The sequence below is a fragment of the Pyxicephalus adspersus genome, chromosome 3 (genome assembly GCF_032062135.1).
Source record: "Pyxicephalus adspersus chromosome 3, UCB_Pads_2.0, whole genome shotgun sequence".
NCBI classification, from domain to species: Eukaryota; Metazoa; Chordata; class Amphibia; order Anura; family Pyxicephalidae; genus Pyxicephalus; species Pyxicephalus adspersus.
In genome coordinates this window covers 9838029-9864977 of record NC_092860.1, presented here as the reverse complement: position 1 = coordinate 9864977, position 26949 = coordinate 9838029, and positions in this window count along the sequence as shown.

Genomic DNA, 26949 nt, shown 5'->3' with positions numbered 1-26949 from the left:
AATTTAGTTATAAAGATGCTAAAAACATAATATGTTATTAAAATTGCTGAGGGTATTTCTGTAAATAAATACCCCTGGACACAGTAACATTGCCAAAGTTTTTGGAAGGGTCAGGGAAGGTTGTACAGTATCTTCACCCCATGTACAAGAAGGAATAATTGGGTTCTCAGATTTATTTTATATCTGTTAGCTACAATTTAATTTGCTCTAAAAGGTAATTGCTCTGCCTTTTCCAGAGGTATGTAGGGGTCTATTCTTTGCCCATGTACTTCATGCTTTATTGTGTCCCTTTTTTCATCTTAGAAATTTGGGAGGTATGATAGCTGGAAGGTTGCCAAGTCTCTGCTGAGATGGAGGAGCTGAGTTGCTGAGTGACTGCTAGGAAACAGGAGCAGAGCTGCTGAGATGATGTGTTTTTCTGTGAATTCTGAAGATTAATTTCTTTATCATGCCTACAGCTACCGAGGTCAGAGAGCTCTTGATTTAAAGTGTTTCTACAGCCTGGCAAGAATATAAAATACTTGAATATCAAACACCTACCACAATGACTAATAAATGCACACAACTAAATCAATTGAGGCTTAACTTCAGCCTAACCTTTTTTTTGAATAGTTTTAGATTCTACTTTGGTCCTCTCCTCTGCTGCAGGTGATTAGTCTCATGTCTTTACACAATGTAACTTCAATACAGCAAGCACTAGAAGCTGCAGCAAGTGTCTTGAGCCCACTTTACTTCCTGTCTGATGGACCACAAGAAATGTTTAGCTTAATCTTTTCCACTTATGCTATCCTGGATCTCCTCTTTCAGCTGCTTGCTTTCTGTCATTTCAGTCTGAGCATTTGTGGGCATTTTCTAGAGTGGTAAATGTGCTGATATAGTGTGTAAGAGGAAGAGCAGTTAGTTGAGAAATATCTTGTCCTTGATGAGGTTGACTATTCTGCTGTCATGGTGTTTGTTTCACACAGATTTGAGCAAAACTTACACAACTTACAAAACCTAAACTTGGCGGACTCACAAAGTAGATTATTGAGTCATGGTATTACAGAGTTGCACTTCCTGGGCTAACGGTGTACCAGAGCTATACCTCCTGCACTAACCATGTGTCTGCACAGCACAAACACAATAAAGAAAAGCTGTAGTTTGTGATTCATTGTGCTGTCAGCAGTTGCAGAGAAGAACTAATGACAAAGGTCAATAAAAAACTCTTTGGGAGAGGAGTTTAGCATAGGAAGAGAGGTGTCAGAGACCTCCACTATCTCTGATTGGTCACTGATCATAGAGACCAGCAGAGACTTTGGACTCTTCCACCTTACTCCTGATGATAGATATTTTGCAGATAATAAGTGGAATTACATAGTAGGGCCAAAGTAACTTATGTAAGTACTAAAGAACATTACATAGGAGGAGGGGGAGGTTTGAGGGTGTTTTTAAGATGCCAAGAAGAGTTCAGCTTTAAGAGATGAGCAATGGAGAAGGGAAAAAGAATGGAGGGTTAAAGAAAAAATGGATCAAATGAGAAAAAAAACCTGGTAAAACCTTAGCATATTGAGCTGCTCTTATGATTGAATTTACACTTGGATGACACGGCAATTAAACTGTTATTTGCTGAGAGAAGTCTCTGTCTAATCCTGGGTTTACATACGTGTTAAGGGATATCCGAGCGACTCTTCTGACGGCATAGTAGATCATGTATAGCATTTGGGATATAGCACATCAATCCCTTGACAATAGCACGTCTGCACACTGAGTCCAGTCAGCCATTTTTATCTATTATGCAATAAAGATGTTTGATTTCCGATGCACACCAGACTCTTTCTTGGGCCTGCAGACTACGGGTCCCAGACAATGTAACGGTGATTTATCCTCTCTGCAGTCCCTGGGTGATAGAAGTAATGAGGAATATCTAACCCTGTATTGTGCTTGAAACTGGTTATAGTGATTGACTCCCTCATTTTGTGAGTCGTTTGTTGACCATGAATTTGGTGAAATGTTGGACTTTTGTTGGGTTCTGTCTTGGGGTTCACTCGGAGGCTTTCAATAAAACCCAACTCTTAAATGGCCAGTGCTAGAGAAAGTTTCACTTTATTTTTGAGCATTTTTTTAAAACTCCCAAAACAAGTTGAGTTTGTTATTATTTCGCCTTCCAAGTTCCAGCTTTTTCCCCTTATCAATATACTAATTAAATGCAGCTGCCCTAGTGCCGGCCTTCCTCTTCTTTTTCTTTTTTTTTTTAATTAAGAAATTATCTTTTCCAGTAATTCATTTCTTCTCATATGTCCAATATAAGTTTAGTCATTTGGGCTCCTAGTGAATGGCTGGACTCAATTTGTTGCAAGGTCCATTTGTTTGTTTTACCTGTCCTAGAATTATATGCCAATACCAACGTTCAAGGCCACCAATACTTTTCTCCATGTTGCTTTTTTCCATTCTCCCTTTATCTTGCATCCTCATCCCATGACCCATATGACTTATGATATAATAGATAATGGACATACTCCTTATAGCAAGGCCTGTGGATAATATGTGAAGTTCCATTGGTAAAGGGTTTTCAAAAGACCTATCTCCGTTCTTAAACTTCCCCGAAAAAGCCCATATGGCCGAAACATGTCAGGTAATGAGACTCTCAATTGTTTTACTTATGGACACACAAAAACCCGTTCTGTATCTCAGAACTCAAGATGATAATATAGATAATGGACATACTCCCTATAGCAAGACCGGTGGAATTTTCATTGTATATATATATATATATATATATATATATATATATATATATATATATTTATTTATGATATAATAGATAACGGACATACTCCTTTTAAGATCTATACATAATTTGTGGAAGCCTATATGGATGAAACATGGCAGGAGATAAGACTCTAAACTGTTTTACTTATAGATTCACAAAAAACCTTTTCTGTAACACAAGATTCAGGATGATATATTATATAATAGAAATACTCCTTATAGCAGACTTATAAATAAAATGTTGAGTTTTCATTTTTATTTAGTTCTCATATGACTTGTCTCCTTTTGTAAACTCCCCTGAAGAAGCCTATTTGGGCGAAACGTGTTGAGTGATAAGAATATAAACTGTTTTACTTGTGGACTCACAATGAACTGTTCTTTATCATGGGACTCAAGATGTAATGGTACATTGAATGTTCTTTTCTTTTGATGAATTTTAAATATTAAATTTTAATTGTATACTAAACCCCACTTATTTCAAACTCATTTTGAGTCCAGTGACAGAAAATACTATAGCTTAGACAGCTTTCATCTTTGTATAATGTAATATTTAAGTTAAATTCCTAAAAATAGTGCAACTTTGACACATAACACGACATATCAAAGTCCACAAGAAACTCTTCGTATGACAATAATTTGTACATGACCCAGGAGCGCGTCACATCTGTTGGTTATTTACACATGTTATGAGATTTTTTTCCCACATGAACAATCAAGTCAGTAAAGCTGATAGGAATTGTTGAGCTTTGCAGCAATTTTATTTTCCAAGCAAGCAATATATTTCCATTTAAACAATGCCTACAGCTAAATGTGATATATTTACACAAATGACACACAAAATGAACTCGGTGTATTCATTCCCATAATCTAAATTAGGGACAATGCAGATTGGTCATGTGGATACATATACATTCACCATCACTTCAAATCCATGAAATTAGAATCAGATGTTCCGGATTAGGTGCCAAGAATAGGAAATGCCTAAGGGAGTAGTTGGTGGATCCCGGCTTATTTAAACCTTGGATTGTGAGAGTCTGGTGTTCTCTATTGACTTGTGTGGTGTCATCATGCCAATATCAAGAGCTCTCTAAGACCCTCAAAGAGAAGGTTGTGAATGCCTATGAGTGTAGTAAGGGAATTGAAAAGATTGTCGTATTGCCATCATGTTTAAAATCAATCAGTCCACTGTCAGGAAAATAATCCCCCAGTGGCATAGATTACAAGTGCAAACTCTAGGACTCCCCAGGCCAGCAAATTCAGACTGAGAGTCTATTGTATCCAAGCTCTGCATGTAGCTCTTGCAACAGTAAGTATCAAGGTGTATGCATCTATTGGATATGGCCATATATTATATTATTAGTATATTATTTATACATATTTGACTCAAAGACAGAATTTTAGGATGGGCGCTCCATAGCAACTTTAAAGAATTTGTGATTGGACTTGCAAATCATCTATTAATTCTCCATAATATAAAATTGTGCTGGATGAGAATGTAAATCTGTCTGAAAGCACAATACACAATGTATTTCAACACAATAATGATCTAAAGCACAATAGTTAATAATGGAGAGCTATGGACTGACCTGGAAGTTTTGATTTGAAACTGGCTGGCATGGGTGCACAGTGTATAATTGTTGGTATGAGGTATTGTTCCTCTCCTTTTTTTTTTCATTGATTGGAAACAGTATTGACCTGGCATTGCTGATATCACTTACCCCTTTTCTTTCTTCCACCCGCTTTACTCGATCCACCCTAATGAATCACAGAACACTTGTTTGCAAGAAATTGGCCATTTATTAAATACAACTCTTTTGCCACTTAAAACATTATACAGCAATATTCCATATACATAAATCTATATGAATAATTCCATATACAATCCATGAAACCCAATTTTCCAACCCCCCTTTTCTGGTTGCAGGTCCTCAAGGGGGTTATCTGAATCAGTCAACTCTTTTTGGGTCCTCCCCTTTCCCAGGTGCACAGTCCCCGCCTCAGGAATGTGACAAATCCTGCAGACCAACCTCCAAACTGTAATAGGGAAGGAGAGAGGGATGCTGACTCCCCTACATCACTGCGCTCCCCGGGTACAGACTTTGGCCTTGATTTATTAAAGCTCTCCAAGGCTGGAGAGAATACACTTTCATCGGTGAAGCTAGGTGATCAAGCAAACCTGGAATGGATTTCTTCAGTAATTTGCTATTTGCTAGCAAATGCTTTGAATCCTGGACCAGATCCATCCCAGGTTTGTTGGATCACCCAGCTTCACTGATGGAAGTGTATTCTCTCCAGCCTCTACTCCCTCATAGGGCAGCCCTTCATGACTCAGTTTTGCCTGAATTTTGAATGGTCCATTAAATCAAAAAGTTACTTGCTGGGGGTTCTTATGTATAAGGGAAACTTCCAGGGACAAAAATGCACCAGAGACGTCTCCATGGACAAAATTTTCTGGTACTACCGATCACGTACCTGGTATTGTCCCTGGAATTCTAAAACACTGACAATAATGTTACTTTCATCTGTTTCCAACCACGCATCTCACAGATGGACAACTATGATTGATGGGTTCGTTATTCTGGCTTCAAACTGAAAACAGATTTTGCCCATTTTGCATAACAAGCCCCTCTGGCTGGTGGCCCGCTTTCTGATTGGCCTAAGTGGAAAGGAGTGGCATAATTAAATCAAATCGTCCGCCACCAAACCGAAAAAGGCTAGAAAATTCTCAAATGCCGGTCACAGAATCTGTTAGCGGCTGGAAAGCATTGCTCAAACAGCAGCTGCCACCCATCAATCATCATTAGAGGGTTGGCAATTGTATTTCAAATGTTTTCACGACTTCAGTGATGGCATATTAATGGGTAACAAACATGGCTGCTGCATGGAATAGATTTCAGTTCTGCTACAGATTCAGATGTCGTGTAAGATCCAGCAAGGGAAAGAGACAGGCAGTACTAAAACAATGATAAAAGAATCATTATATTTGGTACACATTTATATACTTTAAATTTTAAGGAATCTGAATCCCTTTGTACATATTGTTTTGTCCTTCAGCTTAATTGAAATCTTGTCTTCCCAGCCAATGGCTCTGCCTAAATGAAGTCCAAAAGAGTCCAATTTCTGGTCCAATTGAGGTGTGTGTACCTTCACTGAGACATTTCGCAGAATATGGAGCCAAATATATAAAGAAATCTAAAGCAGCAACCACATCAAATGATTAGTAATCTGCAATACCTTACAAGAGCTATGATTTAGATTAGCTTGAATTCCATGGCCAATTGGAGCTCCCAGGTTACACTTCAGCTAGTTCTAAATATTTCTTCTGAAAATTATTATACTGTTGTTACCAAGTCTGTGTTACCTGGCTAAACCAGTTTTTGGAGGTGGTGGGCACTCCCATTCCTTACCAGTTTCTTGAAGGGCATCTCAGTGACCATGCAGGGGCCCCTTCATGGAGTCAAAAAGATTAGTCTATTAGGTGTCTGGGTCTGGGGAATAAGGAGGGTATCCCAGTACGGTGAACCCCAGTGGACTTTAGTTCTGTTTTGGGTTTGTGGCTGGAATGTGGCTGAGCATTATCATGTAACAGCAACACATTTCAAGATCATTACACTTTGCCGCCTTATTGATATTTGCCGGGCATCGATACTAGTCGTTGTTGATTGTCATAGCTTTTGGTGGTCATGCTTTTTGGAAGCCATTCCACCGTGACTATGCCTTTGCCATCCCAGAACAGTGTACCCATTTTCTTCACAGTAGAATAAAGCAGAATAATGGAATTTTTAGGTGTGGGGCTTCCTTTACACATCAGTGGCATTGACTGTATTTGGTTACTGTTGTTATGATTAAACCAGTTCATTCACCACTTTATTATCAAATGCTCCAGACAATTCGGAACACTCGCATTCTTCTTGTGGTAAACTACTTTGCCTCTAATGGGCACAGACCTCTGACAAGTTCATGTCTACGAGCTGGTTCAAGGCACCCCCATAGATTGGTTTTAATACGTAATACGGGCATTATGACAAAGATGGCCATGGTGCATCAAGCTCCATAGGGAATATGTGAGAGGTTGAAAGGTAACTTGTTTGAGCATCAATAATCATGTTATTCCCATAAGATTATTTCTGTACATTTTTGTTATTCTTGGGTTTGGATACACTTTAAGCAATTTTTGTAGAGAGTCGATGGTGGGGGTTGCTGCTGATGGTAATGCCTTTTGGTGGTCATGCCATTTAGAAGCTATCTCAATATGACTATAATATTGCCATCCCAGAATTTTGCTCCCATTTGCTTTCCATCGGAAGCAGATGAAGGGAATTTTTTTTCCAGTATTTCCATCACTTTGATTGTTGTTTGATTACTGATTGTGTGATGATGAATCTGTTTCACTAACTCTCTTAGTTGGATGGAACCAAAAGTTCCTGACACTGTGATACCCAATGGACAGAGACCTTTGGTAATTTCCATTGGCAACGGTTCATCAGCCTCCAGTGGGAATATGTGGAATGTGTTGAAGTGTAATCTCTATGAGCATCAAAGGCCATGTCAATTGTGTAAGATCAGTTCTGTAAAATTTTTTGCGTTTAGATACACTTTAAGCACATTTTTAGGGAGTCAATTGTGCTGATTGCTACAGATGGTAATGCCTTTTAGTGGTCAAACCACTTCTAAACTCTCATTTTCTATTGGTCTTCTGCCAAATCACCCAATGGACACAAACATTACCAATTTTAGGTATGGAAGTGGTTGCGTGACACCCCCAAAGATTGGTTTCAGCGGACAAGAAGGCATTGTCACAAGGATGGTGCATCGATCGTTATGGTGATTATGTGGAATTGGCTTAAGTGCAACTTCTCTGACTATCAATGGCCATGTGATAGTATTTTCTACATTTTTTTTGTTCTTTGATTAGATACAATTCATCCCATTGACAAATAGATATAAAACAACAATGGAGCCTATATTTGCTTTTATACATCGGATCAGAGTAAAATAAAGTAGTCAAAAAACTACAGAGTTTGAAATTTCTATCTAGAGCAAAGCTTCCCCTCCCTGCCTACAAATAAACACGAGACATTTATGAAGCCGGTGTGCTCCTGCAATGGCCTTGCTCCACTTGGCAAGCCATCAGTCCTCAGGTGTATTTGTTTAGGGTATAATATATATTCACACCCATCCTATACTCACGTATCTTCCAACTAATGAAGAGAGAATCTGTCAGACCCCGGCCATTTTATACACAAGGGAGGCTCTGTGCTCACCAATCCCTGGGGAGAATTCTCTGATGTTTAAGCATAATCTTACACCGGGTCTGTTTTTATAAAACCTCAACATCTTTTTTAACTGTTCCACTTCCCAGCTGCTTTATACACTTCTCTTATTGTATGGTGATAGGGGGGAGCGGGGTGATCATGGATCGGTCTCTTTGGTAGATGTCTGGTTGCTTATTTTTTAATGCCTTGTCCCCCTGTAAACTTGTATGGAGGTGCATGCTTTATGTGACTGAAAATATGCTTGCTCACATTTCCGCAGTAATTGCAGAGCCAAATTGTTTGGAAAAACACTGCTTAGGTTTGCTTAGAATTCTGGAATTGCAAATCGTTGCTAAATGAAACCACCGGTGCTCAATGAATAAGGCAGTATAAAGTCAGCCTTCATAATATAAGGGGCCCCAACTTCACCGAGAGGCCAAATATAATTAATATTTTATGTAATGCTACATGAGATGGTGAGAGACTGCTGATAGACCATAGGCGATGGTCAGTGACTATAAATTTGCCATAGAAAATGGTCAGAGACTACAGATAAACCTCAGAGAATGCAAATACACCATGGCAGATGGCCAGAGGCTACAGACATACTATAGGAAATGGGGAGACACAGCACTACACCACAGGTGTTGGGCAGCGACTCTGGATAAACCACAGAACATGTTGAAGGTCTGTGGACATGCTATAGGTGTACATAGATTGTAGGCACATTAAATAGGACGGCTAGAAATTACTGCTATTATATGCTCCCACAGTGTTCTTTGAGCCCCACGTTGGGCCACACAGAATTAAAAATGGGGGTCCGCGTGAAAATTTTGGTGGTCTGCGGCTCTGTTGGGGGGTGCACCGGCTCAGGGCAGTGATCAGGTTGTGTCTCTGGAGACAACCCACCCACTCTCCCATCGGAGGCTCAGACCTGCAATGGGAGAGTGGACCGGTTCTGCCATTATGACGTCATTCTGGGGGAAGTTTCATCCCCTTTAAGTGACACACAGCTCCCTGTGCATGCAGGAGTCTGTGCATTTAGGTCCGTAGGTCCGAAAAGGTTGGTGACCACTGGCCTTGACATTAAAAATATTTTTTTTTATCAAACTGGCATTCATTTTTTTAACAGATGCATAATTACCAAGGGGTTAGGGGCAGTTTTTATTCTGTTTTATTTATTTTCATTTAATTAAAATTACTTTATTAATATTTGAATTGTAAGGCTAGGTTTAGACCCATGGTGGAGTAGGCAGTACCGTGTGGCGCGCACCAGTTGGCACCTTGCCAGCTGCTCAGCTGCCTGCACTGCAACGCTGGTCTTCTATATAGCCCTCTATATAAAGTTGATTCTTCAGTACTGAACCATTCTCTGTCATTCCAATTAATTCTCAATTGGCTGCTACTTGTAGCATGTCCCCCGAGGAAACCCAACACTTTTCAGTAACCATCCAGCTGTTTTTGGGTGGTTTATGAGGAGTACGGTCACAATACATGGTCTGCCACCCACCTACAATTTCTTCCCACCCGAAATTCTGGGTTGAACACTGGTGGTACCTATCATCTAATTGCACACCTGTGTCACATGCACTCCTGTTGGGGACTACAGGTGGCCTTTTTGACACACATGCACAGCCACAGGTCACCGTTATTAGGAAGCAGGGACAGAAATATTTTAGGTTGGTAGCTAGGTAGAATTCTTTTTACTGATGTGGTTTTTATTCATCTGGCCATATATTCTAAAGGCCTCAAAGTCGCCAACCCATTCTGAATTTCAATGAGTAATCTTCACCCCTTTTGGGGTTTGTGCTGATGGATAAGTCAGGGCTTATAATTTGTGTTTATTTTATTGAATTGTTCTTTATTCAATGAGTTCTGTCATAGCCTTGTCCTTCATATTGCCCCATGTTTTGGTTTGCAGATTGCGACCCTTACCGGCAAATGCAACCTCTATGAGAATTGCGCTTCTGTCAAGAGGCTCCCAGAATCCTTTGGGGTATGACTAAACATCTGTTTAGAAGCTGTGAAGCCAATTACAAAGTAAAGCTGAGGAGGGAGGCTAACGAGAACAGAATATATGAGAAGAAACTCATTGATCTTCAGTTCTTAGCCACCGGCATCAATAGAAGTTACGTTCCTGGCTTAGATCTTTCCGCTTTATAGCCCAGAGCTGTGCAGTTTAGGTTTTTGGAAACTCACAAGTTCTATCTAGCTGTGTCATCTATATATGATAAATGAATTTTTTAAGGGGCAGTTCTTCTAAAAGTGATGTTTTAGCCTAAATTTTTTTAAGGGTTCTCTTTATAAATGTTTTGTTCATGGATTCAGTCCTTGATTTATCTAGTTTGGGTCATTTTCCTTGTCAGATTTTCTTTCCACCATTCCTTCTCTTTGGCTCCGTCCTTCAAACCAGATTAGCTTGGTGGCATTTTCATTCTTTTAGACCATAGTTCCCCAAAAAGACATTTGCACAGGTCCACGAGTCCCTTTCCCTTTTGGCAAAAACCAGGCCCTTGCCTGCCCCAATTGTAGTAAGAGCCATGGTTAATGGAGAGGGCCTACAAGTGCAAAACTTTGAAATCTGGAAGCCCCTTGTTATAACTGACCCCCAGATATCCATGAGTACACAGGTACATAAAACTCCTTAACTATTCATAAAAAGGCTTAAACTAGTCCAGTAATAATGACACCACTTCAAAAAAAATCTTTATTGCTCTTTTTTTAACCAATACCTTTGCAAGATCTGGTGATGTACTGTCCAATGATGAATCAGTCCAGCGCTGGCAGTGATATTGCCGTTCAGTTACATCAGGGTTCCTGGTTTCTAGGGGTTCTCTGAGCAATGAGCAATGTGGGCCTCTCAGGAGAGTTTTAGATGAAACCAATGATCTTGTTGGCTATCTGTAAGGGTGACAATCTTCCCAATGGCCAGCAGCGTCAGAGGCATTCTTCCTACTTACCACCATGTCAATGTACTGTGAGCTGTGGATATAGAAATTATAGCAGAGGTTACTGAAGACCTGAAAGTTATTTTAAGGGTTACCCCATGTGAAAAAGGTCAAGAAAAGTTGGTCTATACTGACAAGAGCTCCAGTTCTCGTCACTTCATTCAACTGGGTGCAGCTTCCCTTCTGCTGTATAAATAGAGGGGTCACCAGCAGGAAGAAGGAGGTCCTGATTTCCCTATATTTATAGAATTGTGGGGTCACCATCACTGGAGGGGTCACCAGCAGGAAGAAGGAGGTCCTGATTTGCCTATATATATATATAAAAATGTAGGGTCACCATCTCTAGAGGGGCCACCAGCAGGAAGAAGGAGGTCCCGATTCCCCTATTTAGATAGAATTGTGGGGTCACCATCACTATAGGGGTCACCAAAAGGAAGGAAGGGGGACCTGATTCGCCTATATAGATAGAAATGTGGGGTCACCATCACTAAAGGGGTTACCAGCACGAGAAAGAGGTCCAGATTCCCATATATAGATAGAATTGTGGGGTCATCATCACTAGAGGGGTCACCAGCAAGAAGATGGAGGTCCTGATTTTCCTATATTGTTAAAATTGAGGGGCGTCTATATAGATAGAATTGTGGGGTCATCATCACTAGAGGGGTCACCAGCAAGAAGATGGAGGTCCTGATTTTCCTATATTGTTAAAATTGAGGGGCGTATCAGTGCTAAATCTTTATTAGGAAGGAAGGAGGTCCTATATCAAGCATTAGTTAGACCTCACTGGAATACTCTGTCTAGGTATTTTTAGATGTGGTTGGATTTTTTCATCCAATGAATATGTTGGTTACCATTTGCTGAAAAAGATACATGCCTTTTTATACAGCATCATTGCCTTCAATAGGAGCTACAATGCAGGCCTAAATGCAGACTAAATGTATTCCTGCACTTCTAATATACATATACAATATACATGAATGCCATGCGAAGATGTAGGCTAGCACTGAATAATGGCAAAGTCATGCCAATGCATTGACAAGCAGGGACATGTCTTTGCACACCTTTTGGTTTCAAGCACCTGCAATGTTTTTAGCTGATTCATGATGAACGTTCAGATTGGTTGTATAGGTTTATGACCATTTGGCTCATGCCAAGCATCCTGGTGATGATTTGGATTCCATGGAAGTTGATTGGACACATTCCACTTTGTCTCATCTTCTATTCCTCCTTTGGACTCTCTGAATATCATCGCTTCTTACTTCTTATAAAATAAAACCAATCTGATTGAAAGACTTAATGCAAGCCGGGAGCACTTCGTCATGAAGCATTTCCGATATCTCATCTGGAGATTCATGCTCTGTACATCTTTTTCTTATCTTCATAGATTTCGACGCAGCAACTACTTAATTTCCACCTATGTTTCCCTAAGGACGTCTCTGCGGATGAAAAGAATAGATTAAGATAAATTGCTTTGGGAACTGTGTTCCTCTATTGGTTTGATAAACTGTCTACATTGTGCGAAATTCAGCACAATATTGTCAGACTAAATAGGTGCGCGGATTCTCATTTTTAGGTATCACAGATAGCCTGTCACAGATACTAAGATTTTGACATAATGTATTTTAAGATAACATACAAGGTCTGTCTATGAAATAAGGAGACTGAAATAATTCACTTTTAGTAATTTATATGACAATTCCAAATCTTATCCCCACAATAAAGCACCAATGGTGTCTTGTTTTCCACTGGTGGAAAGAGCAGATCAGTTTCTGATATCTGATGTTTTTTTCATTACTGCATCTATTAACACCAAGCATGTTCCTTTAATCACCAATTTCAATTTAGGAAGAAGAAATAAGTCCCAAGTTACCAAATCTGCTGAATAGGTAGGATGTCCAAGCATAGTATTGTGTCAGAACAGAATAATGTTGGGTCACTGTTGTGCCTTCTGGAACCCATTCAGCCAAAATTACCCCCTCATGGCATAAAACATGATGATCATGGCTGTGAATTTGGACATTTTTGATTCTTGGTGATGAAGGTGTTTCCAGTGACCATGGTTTTGATTCAGGATCATAGTGGAAGATCCGGGTTTCGGCACCAAGTGATGACCTTTTGAAAAAGTTTCGGCTCCACCTCAAGTTGCTTCAGAATGTCAGCACAACTTTCCTTGCTGCAATCCTTTTGCTCTGCTGTGAAATTTTACTAAAAATGTCAAATTGACGTGTTGCTCAACTTTTATACTTCTATGATTTTAGCACATGAGGGGAAACACAACGGCATTAAACGGTGACTGACCACAAACTAAACAGCAGAGTTTGGAGAAGTTTATACATTCATAGCAAGTGCTCATAATCATCTCACTGCTTTGTTTAGAGATAGAAACACAGACTTCTTATTACATTGACAGATCTTGTATTTTGATAGAAACCATTGGAGCATCTTTTTTTTTTTGCTGATGAATGACTAGTAGAATGTCTCTTAGTGCCCAGGGATAATACAGTGATATGCTGCAGGAATTGGGCTCTTTGATATCATTGTAATGGGTGCTTACTAGTGGCTTATCAATGCCATAGTGAAATGCTGCATACAGTATGGAAGCCATGTCATGGTAAGGGTGTTACAAATGGCATCCCGATGAGTCCCAAGACTTCTGCCCATCAACATCTCAGTGTATTAAGTATCAAACACCACAAGAAACTGCTGAAGCATGACACATTGAAATGCCGTTAGAAGGATAATCATTATTAATTATCATCATCATGTCATTATTAATGCCACTCTGAAATTTCACAACATAGGCTCAGGGGTTCAATGAGTAATGGAAAATTCCATTCAATATGATACAGAATCTAAAGGGTATAATATGAGAAACAATAAACCAACTCAATTTGGGGGATATCCTGCATCCCTTCCTTTAGAGTCAAAGAAAGTTTGGGGTCAATTTATGCAGTCCATTTGGAAATAAACACAAGTTTGATTTACCAGTATTTGCCAAGCATTCAACAGTTAATTTCACACTATTCACATTATAATGAATGTGCATCAGGAGAATGCAGCAGCCAGCTATTAGCCATTAAATCTCACTTGTACAGTAACTGTGAAGAATGGGATTTACCCTACAGGCAAATAGCTCTCCATGGTGAGAGAAGGGTCATTAGGAGAGTGATTTGTCATTTATTTTAGAGTGAAAAAAACACTATGTTCCCACTTTGCAAACTAAGCAGCTTTGCATGTCAGATAGACCCTTCAGTTTTGGGGGGTGTTTTGAGACGTTTTCACTCAAAAAGGCCGTCCTCCTCCTAATACAATATTGCCCTAGGCCAATGGACCTTTTGGCACCACCCGTGCATTTAAAGGAGGGTTTTTGTGCCACCTTTCAGCCCCCTTTCAGGTTTTAGGTGTCCCTCAACCCCTGATGTGCCAGTAAAAGAATGTTCTCCGGGTGGAGGGAAGGATACAATTTCATTTTCTCATTTCTCGTACTCCATCTGAACATTGGGTAAGTTCCCACCACTGACGTGGCTTCAAGGTGGAGGTAAACTCTCACTTTAAAAAACTGCTTTTAGGGAAAGGCAATGTCCGTACTGCAATAAAATAACCTTACCTGCCTGATCACATTTTATTAAATACACTTACCTGTTCTGGTTCCGTGAGTGCCGCCATCTTTTCTTTTTCTTGTTCTCCTCCAGGTTCCGATCATTCAGTTCCGCGTGGATACCTGGCATATCCCAGCATTGTACGCGGGTATGTTTTATTGCAAAAGGAATATCACCTGTCCATTCTACAATAAGAACCTGCTGCAATTTTTTGCAGAACTAAAGTTTTGCTTTAGGTACCCAATGAGATCCTTGTGACATGATTGCACATGTTCTACATTTGTTACGGCTGTTTTTTCATTTGACAATGTCTAGGCAATTTCTATTCTATATTTTAAAAGAAATCTGGATTTGAATAAGTACTCATTGATCCCGAATCTCTAGGTCAGGGTTCCAACCTTAAATGTCAGACCTCATGACCACAACCGGGGGGCAGAGCTGTGATTGGACAGTAGAGTACCCAAACCTCCAGCATAGAACTGTCTCCTTTGAACTGAAATATTAGCTCTGCACAGACCCCCTTTTTAATGCATCAGGCGCTTCCAGTATTTGAAATGAAAATATAGCCGGATTTGGATTGTCAATTAGGATTGTCTAAAGGTTAACCTCCAGCTAGACTCTCATATCACACAAGGGAGAAAAAAAGTGCAGTTCCTGTGTCTTGCTTTGCAGGCTGGAGGATATTTTGTCTCATTCCATAAATATTTAATCTTCCCCCATCAAATATTAATTGTCAAGTTATGTATTTTGTAAAGCGTTGTCTGTTTCTCTCCTCACTGTGACGGCCCAAGATGTGTAGCGTGACGTGCGGTAAATCAGGAGACATGGAATATAAATACCTGATTTGTGTTGAGCAGTCACTGTGGCAGGACTCAGATTTGCAGTTTGCACGCGGATGTTGTGGAGCAGGAACGCTAATTGAAATTTTATTGCTGTCTACAAAGTTGAAGAATGAGCTCAGGAAGAGTCTTTCAGCTTTCATATTGGAGCATGAGAGCAACAAATTTGTTATGTGCGTCCATGGTTGACTTTTGAAAATACAAATTGGCTGGCTGTCATACTGATCCAGTGGTTTCAGTACTTTGTGAGTCACTGATCTTCAACAAAGTGTCTCCTCTCCCCAGTGAACTGACAGCAACAGTGTCACATCACAGCTAGAAGTGATTGGTCCCCTTATCCTGCAAACTGTGACTTCCACACAACAAGCAATAACAGCTGTTGCAGGTGTCGAGCTGATACAGTGTGTGAGAGGAGTTATGAGCTTAAGAACTGTGCTGTCCTACTGTCCTGGTGTTTATTTCACCCAGATGTCTGCTATACTTCAACTCAGTGGAGTCACAAGGCAATTTAATGACTTTAGGGGAGGTGGGGTACAAATGATAGAAACCACCTTGTTCTCTTTTCAGGCCCTAAATCCATCTTGTGTTATTTTATTTGATGAGATAGGGAGGTAATTGTCATATTGTGGGAGATAAATGGAGACCTCAACAAAACATTTAGAAGACAATATGTAGATACCTTTGTTACAGGGGTTTCTTTAGTATAGTATAGGGTTGTACCTCCTGTGCTAACCATGTGCCTGCACAAGCAAAGCGTACCGTATTTTTTGCCGTATAAGACGCACTTTTTCTTCCCCAAAACTGGGGGGGAAAAGTTGGTGCGTCCTATACGACAAATGTGTTATAAAATAATTAAAATAAGATACTCACCCGATACCCGATCCTGCGTGTGTCTCTTCTCCTCTCTGCAGCAGCGTGTCTCCTCCTGGCTGCAGTGAAAGAAGCCGGCACAGCGCCCCCTGCTGTTCCCTGTCCTAACTGCCGTACAGTGGAAAAAAAGCACAGAGTAATCAGAAGGGGAATTTTAATGACACAGAGTGATCAGAAAGGAAATTTGAAAGGCACAGAGTGATCAGAAAGGGAATTTGAATGGCACATGAGTGATCAGAAGGGGAATACCGGTATGAATGGCACATGAGTGATCAGAAGGGGAATAATCTTTCAGAATATTTTTTTTCTAGATTTTCCTTCTTTAAAATTGAGTGCATCTTATACGGCGAAAAATACGGTAATACAAAGGAGCTGATGTATTGTTGAGTCAGCAGAACTGTTAACAGAGCAAAAAACTGTTTGTGAGAAGGACTTAGCATAGTGGGTGAGGAGCATGGAGCAAGTTTTAATTTTGGCCAGAATTCCATGTTAAGACAAGGGAGAGGATTGAGCTGATTTTAGTAAATGGGAGAGATAAAGGGCTGCTTTCACGCTGCAAAGAGAACCATAGATCGCAATGGAGGTGAGCAGGGTGACCACTGAGCTGTCACAACAGTAGAGTGTTCGTCCATGTTCCCTGCACCAACACTCCCTAAGCCTCCTAATGGTGATACAGATTGAATATTATTCCCCATCCTGACTTCCTAGGCCAGATCTTTTGATATTTTTTGCAGTGCCTATGAAGAGGCTATATTACACAGTGCAGGGTCAATGTGATTAAAAGGAAGGGAGGGGATTGAGGGTATTTTAAAGGTCCTGTACATAGGTCAACTTACAAACACCAGAATTTACAAAACTTTGCTGTCCTTGAGCTGACATCTCAATATATACTGAACCTGGGTGATACCAGAACAAAGATGGCTCCATCCATTTCAACAGAAAAGCAGATAGGGGAATTCTAAAAGGAGTACTGTGATCTCTTCACTTCCAAGTCAGCAATATATGTACAACAGGTCCTCTTTATGTTGCACTGTCTTGCCATATTCAAGTGTTTAAAGAGCCCGTCCATGTATATTTCCCAGTTGTATGTCTGCAGCAGTCTCTGAGATGGTCCATTGCTGAGCGTGACGCGGTAATGTACTTTACACGGTACACTAGACTTAGCATGAGCCGTTCTGCACAGAACTCCAGGGATTTTCTTCTTGGGCTCTGTCATTTATAATTCTGAAAGCTCCGGAATACTCCAGAAGTGGAATCTAGTCTGCGGAGGACAGGTAATTCCAGTGGCCTTTTGCTGTAACAGGGTGGTGCAATGACATTTACGAGCATTGGTCTGAGTGGGCGCTGACTTGGAGCACTTTTTTCTGCTTACGACTGGGAAAGATTGGAGATGCCAATTTTATTTTACCTGAATTTCCACCAAAATGGCATATTCAAAGGAAAGGTGAAATATCAGATAAATGCAGGAGGGTTATGGACAAACGGGGTAATACATTTTTAATAATGTCAATAGCTTTAAAAATTAGTAATTGGTACATTTGCTCTGGTGAGTTTCATTGAAGGATTTGCCAATTTTGTTAAAAATTTTGGCAAGCCTGAAGTTAGAGATGAATCCTTATAAATAATGTGGCACAAAAATTGTTTTTTTTAGCTTGAGGTATTCCACAATTAGATACAGTTAAAATTCAAAATGTATTATTTTTACATATGAAATAATATCAACAATTTGAAAATATCAGTGTGATAGAGGCAGGTAAATACACGGTTTTTGATACACAGTTTACATAAATTGAATAGTTTTCCTAATACATAATTATCATTTATGGGATAGTTTCACTTGGTAACGCATTTCACAAAGTCTCCTCTGCTTCATCAGGTTAGAAACTATGTTAGATAAAAGCTTTAGAGCTAATAGTGAAAGAGCTGCCAACAAGGTATGGGATGGGGGGGGGGGGAACAAAAAATATAAATGAATGACTAGGATGGAGAGGATCATTTTGTGCAACTTTGATGTATCTTCTAAATAGCATTCTCATGAATGTTTTATATGGTATCAGCCAATAATATCTTCCAATGATTACATAAGCCATTAAATATGATATATGATATAAGCCATGGCAAAGACACCCAGGAACAATCACTTGGCTTATACTGCTCATAGAAATCGAACGTAGAAGTGTGCTGGATTTCCAAGTGGGCAAATAGCCATGGAATTAAAGGGCAATGTTCATGGAAATTGTAAATAAAATGCAGTGAAAATCTACTTTCTCTAGTCATGATCCAATCATAATAGTTAAAATACAACTGTATTAAAAATTAACACGTACCTTTAATTCCGCAGAATCCTCAATCCCTCTATATATATAATCCCTCTATAAAAAAACATTTAGGGTGGGATAAGCAACTTGTTACCCTATACAAAAATGGTAATCCATTTATATAGGATAGTCCTTTTTATATAAAGTGAACATTTTGCTGATAGGTCAGCTTTGAGATAAGTGGGGTCTAATTGCCGTTTCTGTATGGAAACAGCAATTTTAAATTATTATTTTTAACATGGTGAAGACAATACATTAATTTTTTGGTGATAGGATAGTCTCTGGTAGGTTTTTAGTGCCCCCCCTCCCTTGGAGCCCCATTTATGTTGATCATCTTTGTATCTCTCACAATAACCCTTCCTGCATTTATAACACTATCACCTTCTATAGGCTGAACACTAAGCTCCACCTTATCCCTAATAACGACCCTCCCTGTAACCCCAATACTAATCCTCCCTGTATGTCTAATGCTATATCTCCCCATAACCCCAACAAAAGACCCCCTGGTAACCCCAACACTAACCCTCCCTGTAACTCTCCAACCAACCCTTTACCAAAGCCCATCAATCTTTCCTTTATGTTCCATTTCATTTTTTACTAGAGATCATTCATTTTCTTTTTAGCAATTATACTTGTTGCCTGCAGCTCCCAAACGCATTATATACAACTCTGCAAACTGCATCGTCTTAATGTTGAACAATTTTGTCTGGACCTGATAATGCTGGGATTCTTTTGTAGCAATCACAAATTCTTTCTGTGTATTAATGGACAGCAATCTCCAGGAGAACCTCTAATGACCGCCAATTCATTTCGGTATTCACTGGATTCCAATCGGTGTAATTTGTTTATTCGGTATTGTGTGAAATGTACTGATGTATAAACACTGAAATATCCTGTTTATCTATAAATGAATCCATAATTATCCGTCATATCTCTCTGTCTATTTATCTATTTGGTTATCTGTCTATATAGAAGGGCGCAATGCAGAAATAATTAGACCCGAGTGCCATTTAAGATTCATGAGAATATCAGCAAAGCGTGAATGTTTGTGTTTTCACATCCAAATGATACAATATTTGGAGATGAGAGTTGTCATATCAAAAACTTCAGTCCAAGGGTCAACACTTCTTTTTACCTACCCAAGTACTACATAAAAGGGTGGGATCCTGGGTGGCCAGGCAATGGGGGCAACTAGTATGCTCCCCAGTTCTTTTACTAAAGCAGTCCCTATGTCAACCTAAGGGTTCCTGCCTCCACCCCACATCTACAACCCCAAAAAAATGTAGGGGGGTTATAACGGAATCTGAAACCCCCCTTTTTAAGAGGGAACAAGATGTCCTGCCCTACAAACAGGGGAATGATTACAGGGGTATAGTAGTACCCAATTTCTAAAAAGATTGAAAGAAAAAGGCAAAAGTACCAGCACCTAAGAAAAAAAACAAGACACAGTAGCCTTTAGAGTAGCTTTTATTTTACATAAATGTTATTATGTTTCCAGAAGCAAATCCATATCAACCATGATGCCAAATGATGTAAAACCATCATCAGTCTGAATGATTGACCATGTTCATATCCAGTAGTGGTCAAAAGTGGGCCCTGTGCAAAACTGATTTGGGCCCCCCCTATTGAACTAATTTGAAGCCCTCGTAGGGGCCCCTTGTGTCTGAGGAGAGTACTGGGCCCTTGAAGTGGCACACCTTGCATCTCCCTGTGTTTGCCTTTTTTACTACCCTCAATCTCATTGCTATATGACTGATTCACTTGGTTGACCAATCTAATGAACCCCCCCCCCCTACTCATTCCCTTAGGAGGGATAAATATCTGGGTGCCTTTTCATTAAACCATCCAGATTCCATTATCACCCCCTCCAACCAATAAAAACCCCCTACATCCTTCTTGGGAAACAAGATGCCTTTGCTTTAAATTGGAAGGTTCCAGTGTTAAGGGACAAGACTTTTCCCCCACAATGACCATGATTAATTAATGCTCTATAAGAATGGAGAAGTTAGACCATCATGGGAGAACCTGGGTGATCCAACAAACCCAGAATAGGTTTTTTTTTTTTAATTATATGCTGTTAGATGGCAAATATTTTCAACCCTTGACCAGAGCCATTACTGGTTTGTTGGATTACCCAGGTTCTCCCATGATAGTCAACCTTCTCCAGTCTTGGAGACCTTCAATAAATCAGGCATAAATCAGGAATAATGACCTGTCATTTACCACTGGAACCTTTCAAGTTTAGGGGAAGGCACTGGGTTTGATAAAAGAGGGGAGCATTCTCACCACCCCTCATTTTCCTGGCTGTGGATATGGCTGGATCATTTCCGGCTAAACCTTAAGGAGAACCACACATAAACAGCTTAAAGGCATCCCCAAAGTATCTTCTCATTGAATTTATGTATTTTTTATATTGCCCCCTCTCCAATGTATAGTGTGGCATTGGTACATAACCCCTTGGCAGTGCCCAGCTCTCTATGCCCTTTCTTGCCAGTAGTTGCCATAAGGATGGTCAAAAACATGCAATATTCAATAGACCCCAATGAGATTTGCTTCTAACTGAAAAGATGTCTCCCCGAACCCTTGATGATTTAAACCCGGGCAGATTCACCCATCCCAATTTTAGCTGCGGCTTTTGATAATAAATGCCCTTATGATGAATTTACCACCTCATTGGGATGCCCTTGAGATTGAAATTGCTTTGATTTTTTTAACGTTGAGCCGTGTACCAAGCGTCTTTTGTATCAGCCGTATGCCAGCGTTTTTAGACACTCGAGCTGGAGTGTTTGTTAAACAGGCTGATAACAAGACGGGCCCTTGTAATTAGCATTCCACCGGCAAATACCACAAGGTCGTGTGGAGCGCATTTCTCATTATCTCTTCCTCCGCCATGCCAAGACCCATGTTCCTCGAAGAGTTAGCAGCATATTGTCACATTACGAAGTGCACTGTCATGTTTGCTGGCTATCCCGGGGCAAAGAGTCACCCCCGCCGGCTTTGTTAGTTCACGGGTGTCGGAGAGGAAATCGATCAGATGGCGCAAAGAAGGGCGAGCTGTCGCCAGGATTGAAAAGCATATGCAATCCAGTCTGCTCTGGGGTCCCGGGGAGCTGCTTGGAGGGTAGATTGATGTTGCCAGAACATGGAGCTGGTCACGCCAAGTGGCTTCAAATTAACAGAACTTTTTGGGAAATTTACATACAGGCAGCTATTTTAAATCTGAATATAAAAATACTAAAAAAATCTCATTCAGCAAGCATTGCTACATTTGAATTTAACTGACATTTCTGCTGGAGATACTTAAAGTTGCATATTTATGAATACAGGTAGCATGGTGGCTCAGTGGTTAGCACTTTGGCCTTTGCTGCACTAGGTCCCAGGATCGAATCTCAATCAGAGCACTATATTTGATTTTACAGGTTTTTGTGGGTTTCCTTTGGGTACTCCAGTTTCCTCCCACATTCCAAAAACATGCAGTTGGGTTAATTGGCTTCTCCCCCCCAAAAAAAAAAAAATTTGACTTCAGATTGTAATAAAGACATAGGACTATGATATGGAAATTAGATTGTGAGCTCCTTTGAGGGATAGCTAGTGACATGACTGTAGACTTTGTACTGCGCTGCGCAATATGTTGGTGCTAAATAATTATTGGGTAATAATATACGTTTGCTGTCCACTTTATTAGGTACACCTTCCTAGCCCCGGGTTTGACCCCCTTTTGCTCTTACAGCTACCATAATTCTTTCTAGCACAGATCCAACGAGGTTATGGAAACATTTCTCAGGAATTTTGACATGATGGTATCACACAGTTGCTGCAGATTTGTTGGCTGCACATCCATGATGCAAATCTAGCACATCCCAGAGGTGCGTCAATGGATTGAGATCTGGTGACTTTGGGGGCCATTTAAACCCAGTGACCTCTTTATCATGTTCAAGAAAACAGTTTGAGATGATTTCAGCTTTGTGACACGGCGCGTTATCCTGCTGGAAGTAGCCATCAGAAGATAGGGAAACCAACGTCATAAAGGGATGGATATGGCCACCAACAATACTAAGATAGGCTAAGGCTGGGGTGTCAAACCCAAATACACAGTGGGCCAAAATTAGGAACTTAGACAAAGTCGTGGGCCAAATTTGAAATGAAAAAAGCAACGTTACTACAATCCCCTGCGTCTATAAAAAAGTCCAATGCGGGGCCACGCATAGTCAGAGGGGCCGCTGATCGATAGATGCGAGTGATGCCGGGAATTGTAGTAGCTGCGATATTTCAATGCAGCGACAGGCCAGCTGAAATTCAGCATGTTGCCAGAATTTGACACGCTTGGGCTACGGCATTTAAACAATGCACATATGGTACCCAAAGGGGCCAAAAGTGTGCCAGGAACATATCCCCCACACCATTACACCACCATTAGCCTGAACCACTGATACAAGGCAGGATGGATCCATGATTTTACATTGTTGATGTCAAAATCTGACCCTTCCATCCGAATGTTGCAGCAGAAATCAATACTCATCAGACCAGGCAATGTTTTTCCAATCTTCTTCAATTTTGTTGAGCTCGTATGAATTGTAGTCTCAGGTGTCTGTTCTTAGCTGACAGCAGTGGCCCCTGGTGTGGTTCCTTGCATCTGTAGCCCATTTGCTACAAGGTTGGACAAGTTGTACATCTTCTTCTTCTGCAGACCTTGGTAAAAGGAGGGAATATTTGAGTTACTGTTACCTTTCTATCAGCTCTTGCTCTTCTCCTCCGGCATTACCAAGGCATTTTGCAGATAACTGCTTCATACTGGAGATTTTTCCTTTTTCTGTAAGCCAAAGAGATGGTTGTGGATGACAACCCCAGCAGAGCAGCAGTTTTTGAAATACTCAGACCAGCCCGCCTGGCACCAACAACCATGCCATGTTCACTTGAACCACCTTTCTTCATCGTTCTGATGCTCAGTTTAAAATTCAGCAGGTGGTCCTGACAATATCTACATACCTACATGCATTAAGTTTCTGCCCTGTGATTGGCTGATCTTCTCCCTGATGAGCTCCCCTGCTCTCCTCTCCTATCAGCATGGTCCTTGCTTTGCAGAATAACATATTGGCTCCTTATCCTACTTTTTCCTCCTTCATTTGAAGTTCTGCTGGAAAGGGGGTTGCAGTAGTCTTGTAGTGGGGTACTCACCCTGCTATTTTCATATATAATTGCATAGAATGCTGCATCAATGTGTCTCTTTTATATCTGCCTGGTGTTCAGCTTAAAACATTCCGTAAACCGCGCTCAGCCCAGCATTCTAACAGAGCTCGCATTTAAGAATGAGCTGAGCCATTTCAATAACATTGATTTTGCTGCAAAATTACCAAACAACTGCCTTCACTCAACACATGCCGGAGCAAAGGGAGAAATTAGAGCAAAAAAAAAAGTTTTTGTTGCATTAATTCTCTGCTTTTCTCCGGCATGCCTTGATTTATTCACATACATAAACATCTTATGGATTGCTATCTAATTTACAGCACATTTACAGGCCCGCTGGGATTTCTCACCATCCCTCCAACCCCCAGGGGAATTATTACAAATCCCATTTCTCTGGGAAACTTTCTCCGCTCCTTTTTGTTCCTCGCAATATTCCAGAATCTTTGCGTGCAGCGGCCACCCCTCTCCTCCTGTAATAAGTCCCCCTGACGACCCCGTAACTTCATCTTAAACAGGAAGAGGCAGCTCACATCTAATCCCTTAATACTCCCCCAACAATCTGACATTTCATTCTGTTTAATGTTTAAATATAGTTTTCCATATGCGGCCCGCTGGTTTGATACCAGGAATTGGGGGAGGTGGTTGGGAAAGGGTGGGGGGGTTCTTATATTAATTGAAACCACCACGTCTAAAATTGGTTGGCGCTTGCACTGAAAACGGCTAAGTAAGTCGATATTTCTAGAATTGCAGTAGCTAAAGCTATCAGAAAGTAATAATAAACCGGTCCCTTCTATGAGCTGCATGGGGTTTGTGCAATCATAGGGGTACATTCTAGCCCAATGCCACCATTGGAGGGGTAAGGGGTACTTCTGTATTAGGCTCTCATAAAAAGAGCTTGACTTTTGCAATGCTGGAACTTTCAGACATAGGGGGGCAAAAAGTTCACCTAGTGCGGCACTACAACATTTCCAATGGTGATCCTGGTGCAGCCAAAATGGCACCATGAGTGCCTAGACACCCTTATGTACTGGAAGTGCGTGTTAATTTCTCAGTAGGAATGTAAGACAAAAAGTTTTTTTAATGTCTTCTGATTCTAAAGCATACCTATGTGTTGGCCTAATTGACACATGTAAAGGGTGCAAAATAAGCTGCTGTTTTTGCACCACAAGTAAATGGCCTCTGAGTTGCTGGTTATCATTGCAGCCTGGGGGCCAACAGCAATGGCTTGCATGCAGGGGGTGAGGTGCAGGGATGAGAGGAGTAAAGACAGCTGTAATGGGAAAAAAAGATGCCAAGGGCTTGGCATGAACCCCAACACCCTAAGAAAGCCAGCCCAAGCTGCCCAAATGGGGAGTGCAAGGGGTCGCTTTTTTAATTTTTTTAAATAAAAGTGAAATTGTGCTTTTTCTATAATGTGGAAGTACATATGGTATGGTATACATCACATGATGGCAGAACATTGGGCATCCACTGATGATGCTACTCCTGCCATGGGATGCCATCATTGCACACTGCACTGTGTACCATAGACAGCAAACACAGAATTGAATAGGAGAAAGATTTTCTAGGTAGAAGAAGAGTAGTGCAATAGCAGAGGAATGTTCACATCATGGAGGGCCATGTGCTTGCCTCCAGGGTTAGCTGGGGTTTTGGCCAGCATTTTGCAAGCTTAGGTAGTGCTTGTGCTTTACTACATTGGCATGCATCAGTGTGGCATGGAAGAGAGAACTATGGCATGAAAGGAGGCTGTGCTAGGGAAATGACTTTTCCTGGAGTAGTCAAGAGCAAATTTTACATACAGCAGGAAAGTATTTAAATCTATATTATGTGTTCATACATTTATTTAAACACATTGGCTCTGATTTATTATTAAGGTCTCCAATCTGGAGAGAATACACTTTCATCAGTGAAGCTGGGTGATCCAGCAAATTTGGAATAGATTTCCTAAAAGTCAAGATATTTGTTAGCTATTTGCTAGCAAATGTTTTCAATCCTGGACCAGATCCACTCCAGGTTTGCTGGATCACCCAGCTTCACTGATGAAAGTATATTCTCTCCAGCCTTTTAGAACTTTAATAAATATGAGCCATTATTTCAGAGCTCTGTTCTGCACTTTTGGTGACAAGGTCCCTGGTGAAGGCCTGCGGGTTTGTAGAGGAGCCATTGAGCAGGTGACCCCCCGGTGCCGATGGTGCAGTGGCAGAACAGGAGCGACCAGGAACTCATCCTGATTGTCAGCTGTGCGTTACAGTTTCCATTTTTACCAGATGCATTTGGAAGGTGACATCAGGACCGAGCCGCGGACTTATCTTCTGACAGCGTCCATATTGAGGGATTAAAGATAATGAAATCAATGCTCATCGCTCCCTAAAAACATGAATATTTGAATTATTAATAGAAACAGATATATGGAACTGAATTATCAGGCTGGGAAGGCCGGAGCTCAAATAATTAAAATTGATTGGGAAATAATCTGATTTGGAAGGTTTGACTGGCCACAGATAGAGAAGAATGACCATGAGGAGCTTTCTGAAGTTTTTGCTGGAAGTCTGAACACATATCTATAATTGTCTATATAAGTGTAACACCGAACGAGGGCCGCGGACCACTTTGGCCAAGAGGTGCCCTTATGGGGGGCCAAGTCAGTTCTGCACGGGGGCCCACTGTTGGCTACATCCGACAATTGCTACCAAGAACCAGAAAAAGTCCTAACATCATTGTGCAACTGAGATCTGCTGCAAAAAGCTCTCTGTGCGGGGAAACACGTCTGCTCTTGTAAAAAAAATGTTTGATGCCCGCCAATGAGCAGACAGCTCTTTAAGGCGGTATTCCATACCACCTTTTTAAGGCGGTGTTTCTAATCACCTTTTTAAGGCGGTATTCCATACTATCTTTTTAAGGCGGTATTCCATACCACCTTTATAAGGCGGTATTCTATATCACCGTAAAAGAAACTACACAATACAGCGGATGCAAGATATGGTAGATGTGTGCAACTACTTCTCTGGGCCACTCTCATTCCCACTTCCTAATTGGCATGTTATTTACCTAAAAAGTCCCCCTTGTATAGACATTTAAAGCCCTGAGATTTATGGGTGCCTTGGTTGTGATGTCTGCAACCCCAGCAGACTCACAGCTGTCACTCAATATTAATATTCTCCTTAGCTCCTCCCCCAACAGCTACATAA